The sequence below is a fragment of the Phasianus colchicus genome, chromosome 1 (genome assembly GCF_987193195.1).
Source record: "Phasianus colchicus chromosome 1, bPhaCol1.hap1.1, whole genome shotgun sequence".
In the NCBI taxonomy this organism is placed as follows: domain Eukaryota; kingdom Metazoa; phylum Chordata; class Aves; order Galliformes; family Phasianidae; genus Phasianus; species Phasianus colchicus.
The window spans coordinates 33,083,941-33,107,510 of NC_143436.1; positions in this window are offsets into that span (position 1 = coordinate 33,083,941).

The window sequence follows — 23,570 nt, forward strand, 5'->3', positions numbered from 1 at the left end:
TCTGTTGTGGTTTCCATCAGAATAAACAGGAGGCATTATTTTAGCCATGACCTGTGTACATGGGACCTTATATGTAAGTGGTAGCATCCAAATTGTTTCATAACTCCAGTCTTTGGATCAGTCAACATCTGTATTAGTAGCACAAAGCAAGCAGTATCAGTAGTTGCTGAAAGCCATACTTTTTATCATTCAGTTCAGAACACCTCATTCAAGTAGTAACAGGTAATTTCTAAATTGGAAATCATACTTTGGGGTACACTTTGTTAATTAAAGAAAATTTAGGAGTGCCTTGTTAATATAGCTACTAAGTTATTTATACTAGTGCAATGCATCTGAGCTTCTGTGTTGAACAAATCTCCTCAGCAAATGGAAAACAAAAACAAACAAACAAAAATACAACAACTTTCATAGGAAAGATTTTGGGGATTTGCCATGTCGGTAATAGATAATACAATCTAGTTACTTCTCTTATGATTAAAGAGAGATATGGTTTATCGTGCTTTGTATAATTCTAGGATCATAGAATCACTGAGGTTGAAAAAAACCTCTAAGATCCTCCAGTCAAACACAAACCATCAATCCAGTTTGTACACAAACCATCAATAATGCCCACTAAAACATGTTCCTTAATGTCATGGTTTTATGTTTTTTGATTTTCAGTATTCCACATCAAAACATCGTGTACTGGAATTAAAGTGTTAATGCTCCAATTCTAGGTACCTATCCCTATACATTACAGAAGTCATGCGATCTGACCCTTCCGGGTGGGGGGGTCTCTTACTGCCTGGCAGTGGGTGCTGGAGGGTGCTTTCCTAGCCGTTCCAAGCTTTTCAGGTTTGACTCCGTCTCATGAACTCTCTCTCCTATCTTATTTGATTTATTAGTCTCAATTTCAATTAGATTATATTATATTGTGTTATCTTGCATTCCGATATCATAGTAAAATAAGTTTACCTCCATAGATTGTTGCCGCTGTTTTTTTTCCTCCCTTCCTTCCTTCCCATTTTGTGGGGCCAGGTGGGGGTCGGGGGGGCAGGGGCCTACTGCCCCGTGACACGGGCATAAATTGATCTAGTTAACTCCGTGACACTTAATACCACATCTACATGTTTCTTGAATGCCTCCAGGGATGGTGACTCCATCATCTTCCTGGGTAGCCCATTCCAGTGCCTGACCACTTTACAGAAAATAAGCTTTTCCTAATATCCAACCTCCAACCTCCGACATCCCCCAGAGCAATTTGAATCCATTCCTTCTATTCCTACTGCTAGTTACCTGGGAGAAGAGGCTAAATCTCATCTCACCACAATCTCACTTCCAGTAGTTGTAGAGGGCAATAAGGTCTCCCTTGAGACATCTCCAGGGTGAACAATCCCAGTTTCCTCAGCAGCTTCTTTGCCCTTCTCTGAACACACTCCAATGCCTCAATGTCTTTCTTGTCATCAGGGTCCCAAAACTGAACACTACTCAGTACTCAGAGTGTAGCCTGACTGGAGCTGAGTACAGGGGGACAATCACCTCCCTTCTCCTACAGGCAATGTTATTCCCGATACAAGCCAAGATGCCATTGGCTATCTTTGCCACCTGAGCACACTGCTGTTCAGCTGATGTTGACCAACGCCCCCAGGTCCCTTTCCTCTCACAGTCTTCCAACCACTTTGCTCCAAGCCTGTAGCACTGCATGAGGTAGTTGTGACCTAAGTGCAGGGCCCAGTCCTGTCCCATTCATCTCAGCCCAGCAATCCTGCCTGTCCAAAGCCTTCTGTAGGGTCTTCCTACCCTCAGGCAGATTGACACTTCCTCCCAGCTTCGTGTCATCTGCAAACTTACTGAGAGTGTGCTCAATCCCCTTATCCAGATCATCAATGAAGACATTAAACAGAACAGGCTCCAATACCAACTCTGGGGGAGCGCATCTCGTAACAAATCTCCAGCTTGTGAATGGATTTATCTCCATTCACTACTACTCTTGGGCCCAGCCCTCCAGGCAGTTCTTCATCCACGTAAAGAATGTACCTGTCCAAGCCATGGGCTGCCAGCTTTTCCAGAAGAATACTGTGGGATGCAGTGTCAAAAATTTTGTTAAGGTCTAGCTACACTAGACTGCAGCCTTTTTTTCGTCTACTAGACAGATAATTCGGTCACAGAATAAGAAGAGGTTGGTAATGATAAATTATTTGGGGTTAAAGAAAAAAAACCAAAAACTGAAGGAAATGCTCACATTTATAAATCCTGGCTTAATTTGGAATGTCTTCAAAATATATACACTGCTTATGGTTAACCATATATAGAAAATGTTAAACCAAACAAATATTCATTCATTTTAGGGAGCCTTTACTTCTGCTAGTGAAGTCTTCTCAACTTGTGTTAACAGTTAGACACATTTTCATTGAGGATAGTCTCCTTGAGGATTTGAGCCAGTTATCCTTGGTCACACACATTCTTCCAGAATAAGGTTAATTTCATGAATGCTCATGAATATGGAAAGATAACTTCCAGAGGACAACAGCTTGGAAATCACTTGGTTATCTGAATAAACACAGATGTTGTTTGCAAAAGCAGTGTATCACTGTTTAGTAAGAATGTTAACATTCCAGTTTGATTCCAATTTGAATGAGTTAAGAATATAATGCTATTCAGTATAGAAACATATGCCCATCTACATACTATACTACAAATTTTATCAAGCGGATTTTCAATAGTCAACTCATTTTTGGAAAGAAAACACCTGCCTCTGCATTAGAAATCTTGACTTCCTGATTAAAACTGTACTCCATGCTTGACACAGAATGAACTCTACAGAAAAGTCATCTTACAGGTAATTCCTCCATAGAGGCAAATATGCCAAAATTCCTGTTTTTTCCATTATGTTTTTATGGAACAAGTGTCATGCTTTTATGATTTTGGCCTATTGGTATTCCACATCATAACATCACGTATTGCACTGGGAGTTAAAGAGTTAATGCTCCAGGTCCTGGTACCTGTCCCAGAAGAGAAGAACTACTACATTCCCCAGAGGACTGTTCACTGTTCTGTTCTCATTTCCTCGCAGGGGGAACAGATAAAGGCCTTGGTAGTTCGCCCAACATCCCCTTTCAATCGTCAGGCCCCTTCTGCTTGTCTCAACTGCACATCTCCCCTCAGCATTAAAGTAAGGCCTTTGGCTTTCGGACACTCATTATATTTGATTTATTAGCTCCAATTCTAATTACATTGTATTATATTGTATTATAGAGTGTTATCTTGCATTCCGATATCTTATTTACTAAACTAGTCTGTTTCTCCTCAGACCGTTCCCACTGGGACCCATCCCTCTTTCCATTTATTTTCCCCTTTCCAGAGGTGTGGACCCACAGGCCCCGCTGCCCTGCTAGTCTGGGACTAAATCAGCCCATAAACATTGAAAAGAAGAAAAAAACAAACTGTTGCAATGGGAATACACTTCATGCTATAAAACATGGTAAAGGCAACATCGGTTTAAACAGAACTTCAACTATCTGGTACACAGTCTGATTTTAAAAGATCAGTTTGTTCTTGAAAGGTAAGCTACAAATGATGGAAATCATCCTTGGGCATTTTTTTTGTTTGCTTGCTTACTTTCTTTTTTTTTTTTTCTTTTTTTGTTTTGTTTTGTTTTCTGGTTATTTGGTTGATTATTGTTTAAACCAACATAAAATAGATCTATTCAAATTTTCCTACCTACTATCCAAGATTCTTAAAGGAAACCTTTCTTTCCTTTGGGCATATCTTCTATCATAAAAATTTCCTAACAGAAATTTCACTGCAAATTTAAGAATGTCATATTTCTTAATATAGTTTGAATTAAAAAAGTGTTTTCAGTATTTTCAAATTTAAGCATAGAAATAATATTTTGTGGCATCTAAATTGTGAATAACACAGTGGTCATCCTTTATGAAATAATTGCTTACAATCCATCTGGTAAGCAGCCTATTCAAGCACTAGACATGTTTGATGTACACTCACTTAGGACAAAGTCTACTACAGAATCAACAACTTGGCTAAAGAGAAGAGAAAAATGGAGGACGGTGAACAAATGGTGTAACAAGCTCACAGTTGAACATTTCCACAAGTTAGAGTCAATGCCACTGAGAAGTGAGAAATAAACTGCAATGCGAAAAATAACAATTTTGTTTCTTTTTCCCCTAAGAATGTGAAGAAGCAGCAGTTCTCTGACTAAGTAGAATTTGGCATTGTCTTTTATCAAAATTTAGATTGTACAGATAATTTCATCTTAAAAGAAAAAGAATAAATATCTGTTAAGCTATCAGAGACAATCAACCCACCCTTTTCAGAAAAGCTTGTTTTTAATGTCATGTCTAAAAAGATCTGAGGTCTACAACTGATTCCCATAGCAATCTAAGGGATATATTTGAGCAGAGGGAATCTACCTGAATTTTAAGCTGAGCTTAGTATTTATAAACGATATCCTATCATACATTTGCCTAGAACAAGCTTAATTTAAAAGACACCCATATCTTTTCTGCCCTATCCACTTTTTCTGAAGTAGCATTAGTTAAACTCAATTTAGAAGTAGTGTAAGTTAGTTGAAATGAAAACCTAGCAGTTACGCATTGAGGTATTGCTGATAGTGACATTTCTTTGGTCCAACTTAGAAGAAAAAAAAAATGCTCAAAAAAGTAAGAACTTGAACAGTTACGTATCAATGCTCATATCTCAACCACCAGTCTTAAAGCTGCAGTTAGCACAGAGCATTGCACTGCAAAATCATTCCTCACACAAATCGCATTTTCCAGGCTGGCAGCTGCACACTAAAGCAGACTGAGTCTGAGTTACCTGGATGTGTTTACCTCATGTGCAGAACCTTATAGAGAACTAATCTAAGTATGACATAAATGAAAATTCTTGTCCAAAATACATCACGATAGCCTTTATGAAGAGAGTATGTATGTTAAATGAAGAAATGCAAAACAAATTATTGTAATATATCCTGCAATACACAAATGAAGATGCTTTCTTTGTATCAGAGAATAAGTAATATTCTCTCTTTTAATTCTCCTTCCAGTTGGTTGAGTTCAACACAGTATGTTGTTAGAAACATAGTTTCTATTACAAGATCTGTCAGTAACAGAAATGAAAGAGCTAGGCACTACAGAGCAGTGAAACACTACAAACTTCAGGAACACTCAGAAGGTTGCTGCAAGAGAAATTTTGATAAAAAAGGAAATTCAGAGACTAGAAAAGAAAACCTGGCTTTAGCAGAGTAATGAGGAACTGAAATAGAATTCTGCCTGGCAAAGTGCTTCCCCATGAGCATATATGGGGATGTAAATCATTAGTTTCAGAAAATCATGCACATTCCTCCATTTTCCTTTATCCAGGGACAGACTAGACCCATCAAATGAGAATGTAAGAATTAATCACTGAACCAAGAAATGCTATGTGATTTTGCTGCCGAAAATCCAGTAGGATATCATGAGAAAAATAAAGCAAAAGATTAATTTTTAAATATTTTGTTTTTCAAATATGTGCATGTTTGGCATGGTTTTGTGATTTTTGGTTTTCAGTATTCCACATCATAACATCATGTAGTGCACTGAGAGTTAAAGTGTCCCTTCCTGGTTAGGCGGTCTCTGACCGCCTTGCAGTGGGTGCTGGAGGGTGCTTCCCTAGCCATACCAAGTTTTTCAGGCTTGACTTGGTCTCAGGAATTCTCTCTCTCCTATTTTATTTGATTTAGTCTCTATTTCAATTAGATTGTATTCTATTATGTTATCTTGCATTCCGATATCCTACTTAGTAAAATAAGTTTTCATCCATAGATCATTGCTGCTGTCTTTTTTGTCCCTTCCTTGAGCTCAGCTCCCATCTCCCTATCCTTTTCCCTTTCCCTTCCCATTTCCCTTCCCATTTTGTGGGGCTGGGGGGGAGCCCAGAGGACCACTGCCCCCCTGTCACGGCCATAGATTGTAACTCCATGACAGTGTTTATTTTTGCATGCGATATATATTGATTCTTTATGTAACAGTTCTGCCAGAAAATGTTTTGTAAGTGGAGTCTACTTGCTTCAGAGAAATAATATGTTAGTTCAGATCCTTTAGAGTATTTTGTCCATGCCCTTTGCAGACTGAAGAAGCAATTACATAAAACACTTTTCCATCAAGGATCTCAAGGACTGTGCCAGCCTTTTGGAGCAGTTTTGAGTATCTGCAGACATTTCTGAAGTCTACAAAGATTATGTCTGCTGGGGAATACTGAAACACTTTTTTTTTTTTTTTTTTTTTTTTCTTCAGATCGAGACAGATCTCTGGATATGAAAATGGAATAGGATGAGAGACATAATTGAGACAAATATACTTTCTTTCACTACAATGCAGTACCAGCTCTGACTAGCCAGGCCAGTGTTCCACTGTATCTATTGTTTTAATATAGGAATTAAAATAGGGTCTGTTTGACCTACAGTTTTCATTTTATAGAAATGAAACTAACTTAAGGTTGCTTAATGTCTCTGGACTTCTGTTGTAGTCCTTCCACAGTGGGCTTTATTAAATTCCTCATTTGGAAAACACTAGCAATATTTCACATTTGCTATCAGATGGAACTTGGAATTGACTACATCAGACAACAGAGAAATTTTTGAAGTCAAAATTTAGAGAGAAATATAAAGGTAGGGAAAAATATAATGAAGCTATAATCAGGACATAATTAATGTTTGTGTGATGTGTTAGATAAATATCTTAGCTGTACTTCTCAAGCAAAAAAAAAATACTTGTCTGAGTGAAAAAAGTACGAGCACTGGAAGTATCCCTGTAGCCTTTGATACATTCTCTGTGAATGCTTTAGAATCCTTAATTTAACATTTTCAATATATAGTGGAAAAAATACAGAAATAAATTCAGAGAGATAATAATGGGACACCTTTTTTAAAATAACAACTTCTATAGCAGTCAGATATGCTTGTATACTCCGTGTTACAGTTTATCTTATAATTCTATCAAATAAGATATTTGTATGGTTTCCATACTGCCATGTGGAACACCTTCTTCTGTCATCTGAATATGCCATATCTTACATTTTATCCTGTTTTGACAGTTTCAGGTTTGGGGTTTTTTCAACTCTAAATTAGCAAGATTTTCCTCTTCCCAGTAACTACTCACTTTTCTTTCCCATTGTCTAAATGCCTCAGGAAAATATAAGTAGGATTGCCTAGAAACATGTACCTGTACTCCTGTTTGGGTTTAGTGTACTTTGAACCAAACTGTAACTAAACAATAGCAATCATGGTGATCAGTGAAGGCTAGCAAATTATAAGTTTTCTTAACTTATTTTCCTGTGAAAAAATGTGTCATCTACATGGTATCAACTGCCAAGGGGAGTGTGTATCATCCCTGTTGCAAATCCTGCCAAGAGACTTTCTCAGCATTTATGCACAGAATTATGTATCACTATTAAGATAATGGCTCTTAGAGGAAGTAGAGAAGAAAGAGAACATCATAATCTTGTCTAAATAAACTGAAAATCTATTTTTTTATAAGATTCACTAGAGAATTTACCAAACTGTAGAGCCCACCGTTGTGCACTCACTGCATTGTAATTACTTTTCCAAGCCATCAGTTGGAAAAATATAGCAGTGAACCAAAACATAAAATGAGAAATCAGAATGGAAAATAAGCACCTACTAAACTTCTTACATTAAAAGTTAAAATAAAAAGTAACGAAAAGCCACAATTCACTGACATCCCCAAAATTATTTTTCCTTCTATTTCTCCCTTGATTTAATAAAATGTCAACACATTGTAAATTCTAACTCCTGTTTAATTATATTGCTAAAATAGAAGTGACAGTGTATGTAGTATTTACCTAGATTGGCTCTACAGCTGTTCCATCATTTTGCTTATGATATCTGTGGTACTGCAAAGTGCAAAAGCAAGCTAAAAGGATAAAAATGGTAATGGAGAATTCAGATTCCCATGGGTGTGTTATCATCTAATGTTCAGGAGCGTGTCTGTGCATTTCTCACTGAAAGACAGGCTGCTGAACACTTTGCACTTAAACGAATATATACCTACTTACCATAAAAAAATGAGCTAATGATTCAGAGTCAATTTTGGTCTTAGTTGCCTGAAAATTCTCTAAGAGCCTTGAGTGACTGTCCCTGATTTTTAACTAACTCGAGGCTGAGAGAAGAAGATGCCCTTTGAAATCTAAGCAAAATATAATTTGAGAACATGGAGCTATGCAGTGGGGTAACTGATGAAGATATAGGTGAGCAGTGACACATGCTTTGGAAAAAGACCTATTAAATCACCTTTCAGATAAGTTTATGTTTAAAGAACAGTTGAAGGAAGGATTTGTTGTTTGTTGTTGGGGATTTTTTTTTTTTAATAGAATTACCAGTGTCAACATTTTGTATTGAGAAAACTTCCATAAATTAAGGGAATAGGCTTTGCTATTAGACAAAATTAAAAAATGACAACAACAGAAGAACACAAAAGCAACAACAATAACAACATATATCCTTTGTTTTTCCTTTCATGTTTTTGCCTCACTGCAATTTGTATTTAAGGATTCTTTGCTGTTTCTATGTATCTGGAATACCAATATACAAGGAAGGGAATAGGAAAATACAGAAATCTGAATATTTAATTGAAAATAAACATAACCTTCACAGGAGTATGAAGGAAAAACAAGAAAGAAAGAAAGAAAAAAAAAAGAAAGAAAGAAAAAGAAAGCCCTAATATTATGTATAAGATGTGTCCCACAATTTTCATAACACTGAAATGGATTTACTAAATTATGATACTAGTTCAAATGTCTTCATATGTTAATAGGCTGGGTACTAGGGATATACTTGCCTTACAGAATGATTTACAGAAGTCTTTAACAGATGTCCAGGCTGTGACATCTAGCTGATCCTTGATAGTCCTGAAAATTAGATATCTATTCCATCATTGCTTTGGGCAAAAACATTAAATAGTCAACCCAAGTATTTTATATTTGTCTTTCATCTCAGACATTTTATTTTAATCTCCTTCTCCCAGTCTGTGGTCCTTGAAATGTATTCACTTTTGAGTTTATATAAGGATCCTAAGGCAACTGCATGTTGAACATTATGCAATACCATGAAGTAGGAACATGTTTTTCTTTTTAAATACTGCCTTAAATCTAATTGTCACATCTGAGTATTTCAACCAACATATGGATGCACCTACTTTAGAATGGAGTAAAAATAATTTGCTTTACTTGCTGTAAGCAAAGAGACTTCACAGCTGCTTCTATAAGGACTGCTCTGAAAGTACTGCATCAGAGGCAGATGTTGGTGGTATGACAGAAGTCGAACCATCTTACCAATATTCCATTACATTTTGCTGCCATATGACAGATGGCAGCAGAGGGGCAGTCTGGAAGCAATAGTGTACTACTGAATTTCTCTATGCACTAAAAATTTCAGCCACTGACATTCATCAACACTTGCTGTAAGTGTATGGAGATCAAAGAGTGGATGTGAGCACAGTGAGGTGGTAACAGTTGCTTTTCAGCAGTGGTAGCAGTGACATGAAAGACAAGCCATGTTCCAGACAGCCATGTACATCTGTCACACCACACAATGAAGACTGTCTCAATCAGGTCATCCATACAAATTGGCAGATTATGACCAAGGAACTGTGTACAGAGCTGAATCATAGAATCATAGAATTGCTTAGGTTGGAAAAGGCCTTAAAGATCATCAAGTCCAACTGCAACCTAACCACACTACCCTAACTCTAACAACCCTCCGCTAAATCATGTTCCTGGGCATCACATACAAAAGGTTTTCAAACACATCCAGGGATGGTGACTCAACCATCTCCCTGAGGAGCCTATTCCAGTGCTTAACAACCCTTTCTGCAAGGAATTTTTTCCTGATGTCCAACCTAAACCTGTCCTACTGTAACTTAAGGCCATTTCCCCTTGTCCTGTCACCAGTGAGAAGAGATCAGCCCCACTCTCGCTGTAAACACACTTACGATATTGGAAGAGAGCAATAAGGTCTCCCTTCAGCCTTTTTTTTCCCAGACAAAACAGCCCCAGTTCCTTCAGTCTCTCCTCATAGGGCATATTCTCCAAGCTCTTCACAAGCCTTGCTGCCCTTCTTTGGACCTGTTCCAATACCTTAATGTCCTTTCTGTACTGAGGTGTCCAAAACTGAACACAGTACTCGAGGTGAGGCCTCACCAATGCTGAGTACAGGGGTAGGATTACTTCCCTAGTCCTGCTTACCACCCCATTCCTGATACAAACCAGGATGCCATAGGCTTTCTTGGCCACATGGGCACTCTGCTGGCTCAGTATTGGCTTCAATGAATTGGAAACAATGGAGGCAATGATGCAATACTGCAAAGTTTACTTCAGGCCCACCCAAGAATGCTCACGTGGGAACAGAAAGAACACCATATTCAAGTTTGTCAGGACCTATCAGAAAAATACAAGGCTGAATATGACAGATGATTAAGATGTGGTATCACTACTATGAGCTGGAGTCAAAATAACAAGCAATGGCATGGTGACATGTGAATTCCTCATCAAAGAAAAAGTTCAGGACACAGCTCTCAGTTAATAAAGTGACATACACTCTCTTTCTGGATAGGAAAAGGATGGGTTTCCTGGAGCCTGGACGAACCATCTAATCTGACTTCTACACCATGATGCTGAGTAAGCAGAAGGCTTGGACTTCCAGAGTCAGGGCAGAGAAGAAGAGGACAACTTTTCTTTTGAAACATGATAATGCCAAGCCCCATACCTGTTTGAAAACTGTGGAGCATACTGCCAATCTTGGCTGGACTGTCATACAACACCCACTACATATTCTCACTTCCATCTGTTCAGGAGGATGAAAGACTGCATGATACCACCACAGCAGCTGTGAAAGAGTAGGTCACCTCTGTTAGTGAAGATTTTTATGTAGGCTCCTTTATTGCTGGTGAAAATGCATAGCTAACAGTGGTAACTCTGTTGAAAAATAGTCTTTTGTAGCTAAGAATTTCATCTACCAAAGGGTGTTATTGTGCTCTTGGTATCTGTATTAGTTTCCATGGTAATAAATAGGAGGTAATACAATATTCCAGATGTGGCCTCACCAGGGCAGGCTACGGAAGAAGAATATAACCTTCATGAACCTACCAGCCAAAATCTTTTTAATGCACACAAAGATATTGCTGGACTTCTTGGCCACAAGGGCACACTGGGGATTCATGGGTATTACATGTACCCATGTTGATATTGTTCTATACGAACACCTTGTTTGTAGGAATAGTATGCTAAAGATCATACTGAGATTTCTATCAATGTGAAACTGACTGTTATGGTTAACGCTACCTAAATCATTCATTACATCACTGAGATAATACTACAGAAGTAATATTTTTTTGCATTTTGCACATCACTTTTATTTATGGCACAACTGAGTGAGTCTGAACCCTGAAAGACACTGAAGGACATGTGTCAAAGCACAGTCTGCTTTTTCAGAGAATGTCATTGGTCTTTGAAATTTTTCCATTATTCTGTTTTTAGAATTGATAATATGTTTATATAAATTTCCTCAAATAAAGTTTAACATATGGGAAATACGTAGTTGACCTCGACCTCAGGCAAAAAAAAGATTTTTTTGCAATTGCAATTGCAAATTTTGCATAATTGCAATTGCAATTTTGCATAATACTTCTATTCCAGCAGACAGCTCAAATCAGTAGCATCTTAAAAAGCAAAATCCTAATGCAATGAGCAGTATGCTGCAAAAAGCACATGCTTCTCTCTCTTCTCCAATTGTATAATTTCTGTCCAAATCTATTTAGAGATTGTTTCTACGATATTTTAAATCTTTGTATTCATTGAACATTGAACTCTCCTATTTCCTCCAGGTGCATCATATGATTCTCAGCTGCTCATTTTAAGTTAAACTCCAGAATAAACTTTAGACTGCATTATCAAAATTTAAGACACAACTCTTCAGATTCTCTCCTCAGAGAAAAAAGATTTTTTTATTATTGTTACTTTGCTTCTCATCACTAGAGGAACTTAGTCAAGAAACTTCATCATTTCATCATTCACAATTCATCTCAACTCTGGGATAATCCCATTAGCATCCAATCCCTCTGTGTCTACATTTCTTCTCTGAAAACATATTCAGTTGCTTGAGACTGTACTTGCTCAGACAGGCAAGCTCTTCTAATGAATTATAGCTGCCAAATGGGGAAGCTTTACTCTTTTTTCTTTTCTTTTCTTTCTTTTTTTTTTTTTTTTTTTTGCTTTCTCACCATGTTTCCCACTCTCCCTCTCCCTGCTTGCTTCTAAAACAGATGAACAAGAGATTTGGAACAAAATGTACCAATTTTCAGATGACATTTTCTTGGGAAATTAAGGTCCATTCCCTCTTTCTCACATTTAAGTTGAAGGAAATCCTAGTCTTGCGTTAGGGCTACAAGCATTTTAGAAGGGATAGACAGGGCAAGAAGAACAGGGGAGTTCCCCTTTATGTTAAGAAGTGGATAGATTGCAAAAATCTGCCTCTGACACACAGTCATGACCACACTATGAGCGTATGGGTTAGAATTAGGGACCAGACCAACAAATGATGTCTGCTGGTTGGAGTCTTCTACAGGCTACCTCATCAAGAGGAGCAGTGGAGCCTGTGGACAAAGCCTTCTTGCTTCAGCCACACAGAGAGATCACTCTTCTGGTCTCTCACCCTGATGAATAATTTCAACCACCCAGATATTTGCTGGGGAAACAAAACAAAACAAAACAAAACATGGCAAGCTACAAGTCACCCAAGAGATTTCTGGAATCCATTAAAGATAACTTCCTGGTTCACATATTGGACAGACCAAGAAGAACTGAAGCATTACTGGATCCGCTGATCATCAGTGCAGAGGACATCATCAAAGGGGCAAAGATTAGAGGCAGTCTGGGCTGTACTGACCATGACATCGCCAAGTTCCATGATCTTGAGGAATATGGTTTGGCAAAGAACAGAGTCAGGACACTGAAATTCAAGTGACTGAAATTTTAACAACTCAAAGAATTATTGAGTGAGATCCCCTGGCAAGCTGTTCTTAGGGGCAAAGGAACAGAACAAAGAAAATGACAGCTCTATAAGAATACTTTTCTGAGAACACTCCTCCAGCATAAGAAATCAAGCAGAGGAGGAAAGAATGGCTAAGCAAAGGCCTGATGGTCAAATTAAGGGAAAAGAAGTAAAAGTACAGGCAGTGGAAGCAGGGATGAGTGCCTGGGATAATACAGTGTTGCTATCTGGACATACAGAGATAGGATCAGGAAAGCCAAGTCGCAGATAGATCTAAACTTGGCAAGGGATATACGAAATCCCTAGAGAAGGGATTCTCTAGGTACATTGGTCATAAAAGACAAGCAAGGGAGAGAGTACCCGCACTGAAAAATCAGAAGGGAGAACAGGCTTCAGCAGACATGGAGAAGGCAGAGGTACTCAACAAATTCCTTGCCTCAGTCTTTACTTGCAGTCAGGCTACCCATGCTCCTCATGTCCCTGAACTTCTAGGCAGTGGTTGGAGGAGCCACCATGAGGCCGCATCTGGAATACTGAGTCCAAGCCTGGGCCCCCACACAAGGAACTGGCTAGGTCTTTTCTAATCTTAATGATTCTGTGAAGGATTCAGAGCTGTTCGAGCTGGTCCAGAGGAAGGTCACAAAGATAATTAGAAGACTGGAGCACCTCTCTTATGAAGACAGAATGAGGGAACAGTCCTTGTTTAGTTTAGAGAAGACTCTGGGGAGACCTCATTGTGGCCTTCCAGTACTTGAAGTACTTCCTGCTTGTGCACAGGAAGTCGAGCAGAAAGTCTCCCTTCCTGCTCCAGTCCTGACTTTTTACATGGTCTAATGGTGATAGAACAAGGAGGAACAGCTTTAAACTAAATGAGTGGAGATTTAGGTTAGATATTAGGAAGAAATTCTTTAGTCAGAAGGTGGTAAGGCACTGGCAAAGGCTGCCCAGAGAAGCTGTGGATACCCCATCCCTGGAGGTGTTCAAGGCCAGGTTGGATGTGGCCCTGGGGAGTCTGATCCAGTGGGTGGCAACCCTGCCCATGGTGCAGGGGCTAGAACTAGATGGTCTTTAAGATTCCCACCAACCCAAGCTATTCTATGATTCCATTATTCTTTTCTTAGCTATTCATTTGCTATTTGCAAAGTATTTCCGGTGATACTGAATAGCAAGATCAATGTTATGTCATGGACTTTCATGTGATCAACTCTATGTAATATCTCACAATAAATCTTATCTATCAGAATATTCACTGCATCAACCTGTGGGTCATTTAGTTTATTCACTCTTTCAAACTACCCGATAATCCTTTCAGACAAACTTAAAGAATAATTTTTATTAGGAATGTTTGTGTCTTCATTAATTCAAAACTGAACAAATGATTTTTCCTCCTATATTTAAAAGGTGGATATATATCTTATCTACTGTGATATTCTTCACCATGTAACTTTCTTATTACTAGGTAATTTTCTTATTACATTCTTCTTTCATTCTGATAGTCAATAAAAATCTTGCTGAATCCATTGGAGAAAAATATCTTGTGCAGTTCTTACTTTTACTGTTGAATTAAAAATACATATACTTTATTTTTTTCCTCAAATTTACTGACATCTGTACCTGTTCATCATAAGTTCCTACATGTGGAATGAGATAAATTTACCTGTAAATGTATAGATTTTTGTAAATATTCACTCTTTTCCCACTGAGATGTCCTTACTATTTCTGACAAGAAGTTAGGGCTCATAAAATGCAGGGGATTGAGTCTACTTGGTCATAAATTTCAGTTACTTCAAGCAAATGAAAAAGTGCAGTTGTAAAATAATATATATTTATCATCCTTATTTTTATAGAAGTCCAGGATCTAGGTCTACAGGTAAGTGATTTTTCCTATCCTTTTTTTTTCTTCAGGATTTTTATTCATTGAAGATTTTTATTTTTTATCATCCTTAATCTATTTATAAATTTAAAGATGACAGAAAATTTGGGTGGAAAGAAAAATTAGAGGATAGATTGACAGAAACTGCAGCTTGGTTTCAGTACTTAAGAAAGCTCACATGGGGCCCTATTACTTTTTATTTCTGTGTTTGACTTACTATTTGATATCAAAGTATCTTAATACTAAGTTAAGCCAGATGACAGCGGATTCTTTACACCTCTTCTTGATGTTATTCTATTTTGTACAAAATACATAGTCACTGATTGGAGAATAGCTCTTAGACAAGTTGTAAGACATTTATCTGCCCTGTACTCTTAACCACTGTGATTGTTACACCAGATACTCAGATGAGAACCATAATTGCAGGAAAACAAAGCCATCCAATGCCAGATGACAGTCTAGACTCATCATTTGATATCTTTACTTAATATTAGTTGTTAGCAGCTGGAGACGAGTATAACCTGTCCCAGAGAACCAAAATTGAAGTAAATAAAAATATCAACAATATCTGCATCATTATTTTGCTTTTCTAAGAATGGGATTTCCTTTTTCTTCTCTTACAAGTACATAAAATGAAATACAGAAAAGTACTAATTAATGTGCTTATCCATAAATACTACATAATTCAGAATAACTTCAAGCAGAATGCCCTCAGTTTCAGATGCTCTGCTGGCACTATTATGCTCACATTCCTGTCTCATTAACAATTTGAATCTCAGCCATTTTCAATGGGAGGCTGAGCAGGCATCCCCCAAAACAAATTTTAACACTCACTCATTGGGTGTTCCTATATCCAAGTACTTTATATACAACAAAAGTAATCACAAATGATTACATTATTAATTTGTAAATTTTTCAAATGTTTTTGTGTTTTCCTAAAGCTATTAGGAATAGTCTCATGACAACTGGCTTTTTTGGAGGAAGGAGAATTCACAGTAACTGGAATACTATTTGAAACTCCTGTTTAATTAAGTTGAAATTTACTGTAGTATTCCAATTAGTGTATGCATAAATTTGCATAGACATTAATAAAGTTTTCTTATTACTCTAATCACTAGCTCTTTAAAAAATAATAGCATACCATACACGGTAAGTAATCTTGCTTATTAGAGATCACTTTCCTCCAGATTTCTTCTTTCTTGAATTCCATTTTCCTTTAATTCTGATGAAATACATTAAATTATTCTTTCATTATGCTGGTAGAATTTACTTTTTTCCCCTCTGGTTTATTCTTCAGTAAAAGCAAAAGGTGATAGCTTACTTTCAAAGTAAAGAATAAGCTTTGATAGTTCAAAATATAAAATTAAATTAAATTGTAATATGGTTCACATAGTACGTGGATGTTTAAATTTTGAGGAAAAATATGCTTGTTCATTCTTAACTAATTACTTAAGGTGGCTGAAAGGCAAGTAATGACTTTCCAGAATAAATAAAATAAAATAAAATAAAATAAAATTAAATTAAATTAAATTAAATTAAATTAAATTAAATAATTATCCCCACAAATATCTTTTTTTATGAATTCAGATTCTACCAAGACTGATTTGTTAAAAACTAAACTCTATTTAGCTGTTTTCAACTTATTTTAAACATATTTCCTATTTTTCATTTTGAAATCCTATTCTACTACTTGGAATTATATCTAGCTGTAACTTCTTATATTAATTACCTCTGCAAATAAATTCCTATGAATTTTTAGGGATTTTTTTTTTTTCAAAAGTAACCCATGCTATGGTATAAAAAGATGAATTCATCAGTCTAATCATCAATTTAATGTAGAAGAATTGCTTCCAGCAGACTGCGGGAAACTCTAAGATAACTAGTTCTCAGTTTCTTGTTTCAGCTGCCACCATTCTATAAACTACATTTTTTTATTTTCCTATCACCTTTCTTCTAAATGTAATGGAACGCTATTGCTCATGAAATTCAGTAGTATTAATTTTCAGCCAAACAACATATGTAGAAAGGAGACAGCCTTCTTAAAGCACTGGACAACTTTGTTATGGTTCTAAACAGAGGCAAGATATGAACTAGAATATCAAAAGAATTATCAACATTTAACATGACACCTATGACAAATATGATGGTAATAACATGAGGACGATTTGATAAGTGTTGCGTATTTCTTCTATAAACCTGGCACATTAGTTCTTTTACAGTTTGTTATAGATGGCCATTGTTCAGCCAAATATTCCCCTGTTCTCAATAGTAGTCAGACTTGAAGTTGTATCTTTTCATATTTATTATTCATATGAAATCATCCATAGATAATGCATGCAAGACTTACTACTGCTTTTAGAATGTTTAAGCAATTATTAAATCTCTTTTAAACCAAATAGTAATAAAACAAATCTAGATAAAATTCAAGATATTACTGATACAACAGTGGAACTTAGAAGAAGGAGGAAGCAAAAAATGCTGTAAACATCAATTTCTCATTTTTTACAGCCTTAGTGGAAATGGTGGTTAGGGGAAAATAATGATGCTATGAATTATGCAGGTTTGATAATGCCTAGAAGATAGAATGAGTTTATGAAGAATGAGGGACATTTACCTTATCCTGATTATTTACTGATTATTACTGATACATTAACAAATAATATAGAAGTTGTCTGAGAGACAGAAATGTGAAGCTGGACAGCAGTTTGGCAGATCAAGAGTATAGATAAAGACCTGTGAGTCACGAAATGCTAATAAGATAAAATTTAACTGTAGGGCACATAATTTCATACAAAACAATTTCACAGGAATACAGAGGCAGAAGATGAAGGATCTTTTGGCATTCCTCTAAAAAGAAAGAGAATGAACGGCTGGAACAAAAAGGAAAATGAAGAACATAGAAGTCATAATCAATCAGAATGACAAGGGAGTCCAACATTAACAGTAGCTGAGATGCCAGTAACCCTGAAATTCTGATCAGAGGGATGATTGCAAATTGACTAAATAATGACATCAGGATTTTTCTTGCTCTCCTGTTAACTAGATCTATCTTAATGAACTGAGAAGTCACATTCAAATTGCTAATGCCAATGACCCTGCTCTTGTCCATACTATGCTGTGGCACTGCCTGGAGCAGTACTAGCCCAACCAATGCCAGAGGGTACACTAACATATGAACAGAACAGACAGTCTTGAAACTGAGTTCACATCTTGTCAAATGACTGGTGACTGGATTTTTAAGAATGAAATGAAGAGAGGCTCAAGGAACTACACAGGTCAGAGGGCCTCACATCTATGCCTGGAAAGGACATGGAACAAATCCTTCTGGAAGATATGTTAAGGAAAATGCAAAACAAGGAGATGATCTCTGATAGCCAGCACAGCAAATTGTGCCTGTCTGATCTTGTTGTCTTCTACTACAGAGTTACAGCATCATTGTTCAAAAGAAGGGAAACCAATGCCATCTACTTGCTGCAAGGTTTTTAACATGGTCCCACACCATATCCTTATTTCTAAATTGCAGAGAGATGGATTGAAGTCTAGATTATGCAATGGATAAATAATTGCTTGGCTGATCAAAGCCAGAGGGCTATTGTCAATGCTTCTATACTGAAGTGGAGGCTGCTGATGAGTGGTGCTCCCCAGGAGTTTATCTTGGGACTGATGCTCTTCAACATCTTTTTCAGTGACATAGATGATGGGACTGAGTGCACCCTTAGCAAATCTGCTGATGACACCAAGTTGTGTGGTGTAGCTGACAAAAGAGAAGGAATGGATGCCATCCAGAAGAACCTGGACGGGGTGGAAAAGTGGGCCCATGTGAATATGAAGATGTTCAACAAAGCTAAGTGTAAAGTTCCGAGTCAGGACAATCCCAGTTGTGTATGCAGATTGAGACTTCATTTAGAGCAGTTTAGAACACTAGAACTTGAGTGTTCTAGTGGATTAAAAGTTGGACATGAGCCAGCAATGCTTGCAGCCCAGAAGACCAACTGTAACTTGAGGTGCATCAAAAAAAAAGGATGGTGAATAAGATGAGGGAGGTTGATCATCAGGTTGAATGGGGACCTGATTTAATGGGTGCCCCTCTGTCATGACAGGGCGTTATGAACTAGATGATTTTTAAAGACCCTTCCAACCCAAGCCATTCTATGATTCAGAAAACACCTACTAAAAATCCAGTCTGTAACAGGAAGATAAAATAAAATAAAATAAAATAAGGAATAAGAGGGACTTAACAACTATAAAGTATTTTTTCAAATAAAATGACATTATGTAGAACATACAGAAAGCAAAATGCCTTTCTTCTTAAGGAAACCAACACATTCATATATGTTAGTCTTTTATCCTTTAAAATTTTCTTTTACTAATTCTGATACTGTTCAGAATTCGTCCTTCCTTCGTTCTTCTAAATCCTGTGTATGTTTGAAATCCTTACTCTTATCATTCACATGCCATACCGAGATATGTTTAAATGCGATTTGCTTTAAGCTCCAAATGTTACAGTCAGCTTTATGTTGTTGAGTAATTACTGGCTCATATACTGAAAGATATATTTATTTGAAAAAATCAAGTCTGTGGGGAAAGCAAACTTGAACTTTTTGACATTGGTCAGTGGCCTGAAATTGCCTGAGTATGCTGGCAGTTATCCACAGAATCCGTCACAGTGTCCTGTTGACCCAATTTGAATCCTGTGCTGAGATTATACATACTGTATTATTTGGATTCAGGTTTGGTTTGGGGAATATTGCTTACAATTTATGCAAGTTTTAATTCTGTTTTCACAGCTGTTGACCAGCTGTCTCCCTACTGCTTTTATCTTGAGAAATTTATCATGTTCTAGTCCTTGTTGATGTTTTTATTTGGTGTTTAGGAGTAGGTTTACGTTTCTTTGCCAACTCTACATTTTAAAAATATCCTCTCATAGGCTATCTGAGAACTAAATGTCTAGGTTACTGAGACATTTTAGGACCACACCAATCCCTCTTCCAATGCAGCATGACTTTTTACTTTATTTTCTACTCTACAAGTTTTTTTTCTTTTTTCTTTTTCCCACAAGTTTAAATGCTTTTTCACATATTCATGGTGTAAAGTAAGTTATAGTTTAATAACAGTGATTGCTTTTCCACTAGGCTGTATGTCAAAAAAGGGCATATTTTTTATTTCAGCTTCCTCAGTATTTGTTTAGAATTAACAATTTCACATTCATCCTTTGCTATAGCCACACAGGCAAAGAATTCTGAAATAAAATACAGAATTATTTAAGAATTTGAAGCATTTATGAGAGTGGTTTCATATATGTTGAATCTAGACTTTGAAATGAAATGTAGTAGAAATCCATTAGCATGCATGTGGGAGAGAGAGTAAAAAAATGCAACTTACTGGGGGCATGCATCCTTCTTAAGATGCTACTCTTAAGGTAGTGGAAGAAAGTAAGATGGACTTACAAAGATGTAGCCTTTGCTTTGCTAAATTATCAAAACAAAACAATAACCCTTAGCAAAATTTTTTTTAAAAAAAAACAAAAAACAAACAAACAAAAAAAAACTCATGCAATTTTTTGACTTTATATATATATATATATAATGTTGTAATAGGAACATATGGACATGATTCATGGAAAACTAATTATTCATGAGATTAATACGAGATTAATATACCTGGAGCTTTTTGAGAAGTATTTCCAGGTATAAAATAAACACAGTTCTGATGTTGGAAAAGTTATTGCAAAAAAAAAGCAATATAATCAGTTTGTTTAAGCTTATGTGCTGTGATGATATCAAGATACACAGGTGAGTTTAATATAAGAGAATAAAGAAAGGAGTAAAATAGGGACCAGGATACCATATATACTCAGTTTATAATCAAGAGAAGTAAAATTCTGGATGTACCAATGTTACGGTGATTAAGAAGGATCCTGAAAATTCAGCAAAAACTCTGTCAGTATTCAGTCACATTTAATCCAAATATTTTGGATTGCTAACAATGCAGAAGCAATAATATTTTTACACAGATTCATAATGTTGTTCTATAGAGATTTCCTTAGTAAAGTCTATTGTATGAATGCAATAAAAAAATAATTCATTTTACATTGCTATTATCAGAAGCAGTGGAAGAGGTGACACAGGAGTATGAATGCGTGAAATTTACAATCATTCTCTCTCACTCCGAGTTGTTATATGTAAGCAATATATACCAACTGCTCATGTGTTACATAGCAAAGAGCAAGAGAAACTATTACAGACTGGTTAGCCTAAAAACATGAAATAAGAAAGGACAAACTTGAGCACTCTTTTCATGCTTAATTAAACTATTACTTGTTTCCTGTACATTTCTGTTTATTTTCCACTAATGTTCCAGTTGCATTCTCTTTTCCATCTAGACCTTGAGGCCATGCCTCAAGCCCTAACCTTGCTAAACTTTTTGCTTGTTTGTTTTCCTTTACTAAACAGCAACATTGTTAAAAAGTAAACTTTATAGGTAGAAAGAAACAAGTCCAGATACTCATATTTTCACAGAATAAAGAAATCTGGTAGAGTAACAAGAAATCCTTATATTTGTTCTCAGCCCTCAGTGAACGTGAACTTTAGATCACTTGCTTAGCTGCCAAAATATAGTTATTTAGTTGTGATTTTAAACTGTAGTTCCACAGCAACAATTAATGTATGCCCTGTTTAGCTGAAGGCTAAGGATCTATTAAAGCTCTAAGAAGTTAAATTTTATTTTAAGATTTGTTTAGCTGCAATACTGGCCAGTACCCTAGTATAACAACTCATTCTGTCCCATCAGTCTGACTCTGAAGCACCTACCAGCATCATCAGCTATCTGATTTCCTGAGTGAAAAAGACTTGAGTACATGGAAACTATTTTCAATCTTTCCTTTAAATTTAGCGTATCGCACACAAAAACATTCACATTCTTCAGACTAGAATGCTATTCATGCAATTGAATAAGTGTTGTTTAAAGGAAAATATTTTTGTCAGAAACTTAAGATAATTGTGTTTGAAATGTCACTCTATTTTTTCCCTCCAGTGGATTTGTTTGTTTTTTTTTTCTAAATAAGTTACTCTTGAATTGAGAAAAAAAAAAAAGGAAAAAGTAACTACACTGACAAACATAGAAAGATAAAAGCATTTGTTATAGCTGTGATCTAAAACTTAAACAATATTTGCACTGGAAATGTAAGCATGGATGGATAAGGATAAGAAATGGAAGCTATCAGCAGTAGAAATCCTCTGAACACAGCTAAGCACTCTGTCAGAAGGACCTAAAAGTCAATTTAACTCATATCACTCAGCATTTGAGAACACTAGGGCCTAGATTCAGTTAATTGTGCTAGATAAGCTTTTACTTTATTAATGAAGACGTCATTAGTCTTTGCTGAGCACAGACTAAACTAGACCATAGCCGTTCTTAGTATTAGATTATGAACACTGGTGGCAAAAATTAAGACATTTTGAGGTTTGGGTGTCAATTTTAACGAAATTAGAGAGAGGGAAAGAAGTTTTTCTCATGTTGAAAATTTATCTCCTGGCATCCAAGACCATCCTGAATGCAGCTGATTCTCTGATTTGAGACTCTTTGATAACATTGAGTTATACCCCTTTAGCCTCGCTCCTGCTGAAAGCACCTCCTCAGCAAATATGGCATAACATAACCTAATTAACGTATTGTTAAAGACAGAAATTATCTGTCAAACGCTTTTTACATCCTTTTGCAAAATTTTGATGCTGCTACATCCCTGTTTCCCAAACTTAGCATTTGGATTGTCAACATATAATGTTTCATATCACCTTACTCACCAGCTCAATATTTTCATTTATCACACTTTAACATTATGGCAAGGTTAAGAAATCCCATTATTTCCTCTTGAAAATCTTTTAAACCTTTATTGTAAATGGCACATTGTGCTACACAAGAGGTAGATCTCCAGAGGAAAGATAAAACTCATCTATTTTGGCTTTTAACAAAGAGCAAGAAGAAACATTCGCAAAAAGAAATGCAATCATGAGACAAATCAGCACCAGTTATAATGATCATCTCAGACCCTTAAATTCTATCCAGTGAAAATGGTGATTTGAGTCTTTCTCTAACAATGTGGAAATTGGGCTTTGGGTGGGCATTGTTGAACTTTAATTTGATTGCACCTACAGCATACTAATTCACTGGACAATAGCTCAAAGCTCATTCATGTTCCACCTTAGTTCCTTTCTAGACAAACTAGTACTAATAGATTGTTACTGAAGGATTATTTGAATTCTTGGTGTGAAAACCCCAAAGTCAAATATTATGCCAGTCTAAAGGCTGGGGTCCCTGCATTTTCAAGTAAATGGTGAGAAACAATTATTTTATTTTTATGAATTACTAAATAAAACTTTGTTTAACATACTGGTTCTGAAAGGAAGATGCTTATAGCTGAATAGAAATTTAAGTTTTCTTCTTTCACTTTGCCTTCCACAAACTAGGTCTGATACTGTACATTGTTCTGTACAGTATAAATATAAAATTGCTTTTAGAATGTTTCATTAGCTTGTGAAAAGTTCAACTCATTCAGCGCTTGATCTAAATACAGCAAAATATACCACTAAAATGGGTATTCTTAAAGATAATATTTTTCCACAGAGTTTATTCTTGATGTAGTGATTGGGATGAGTT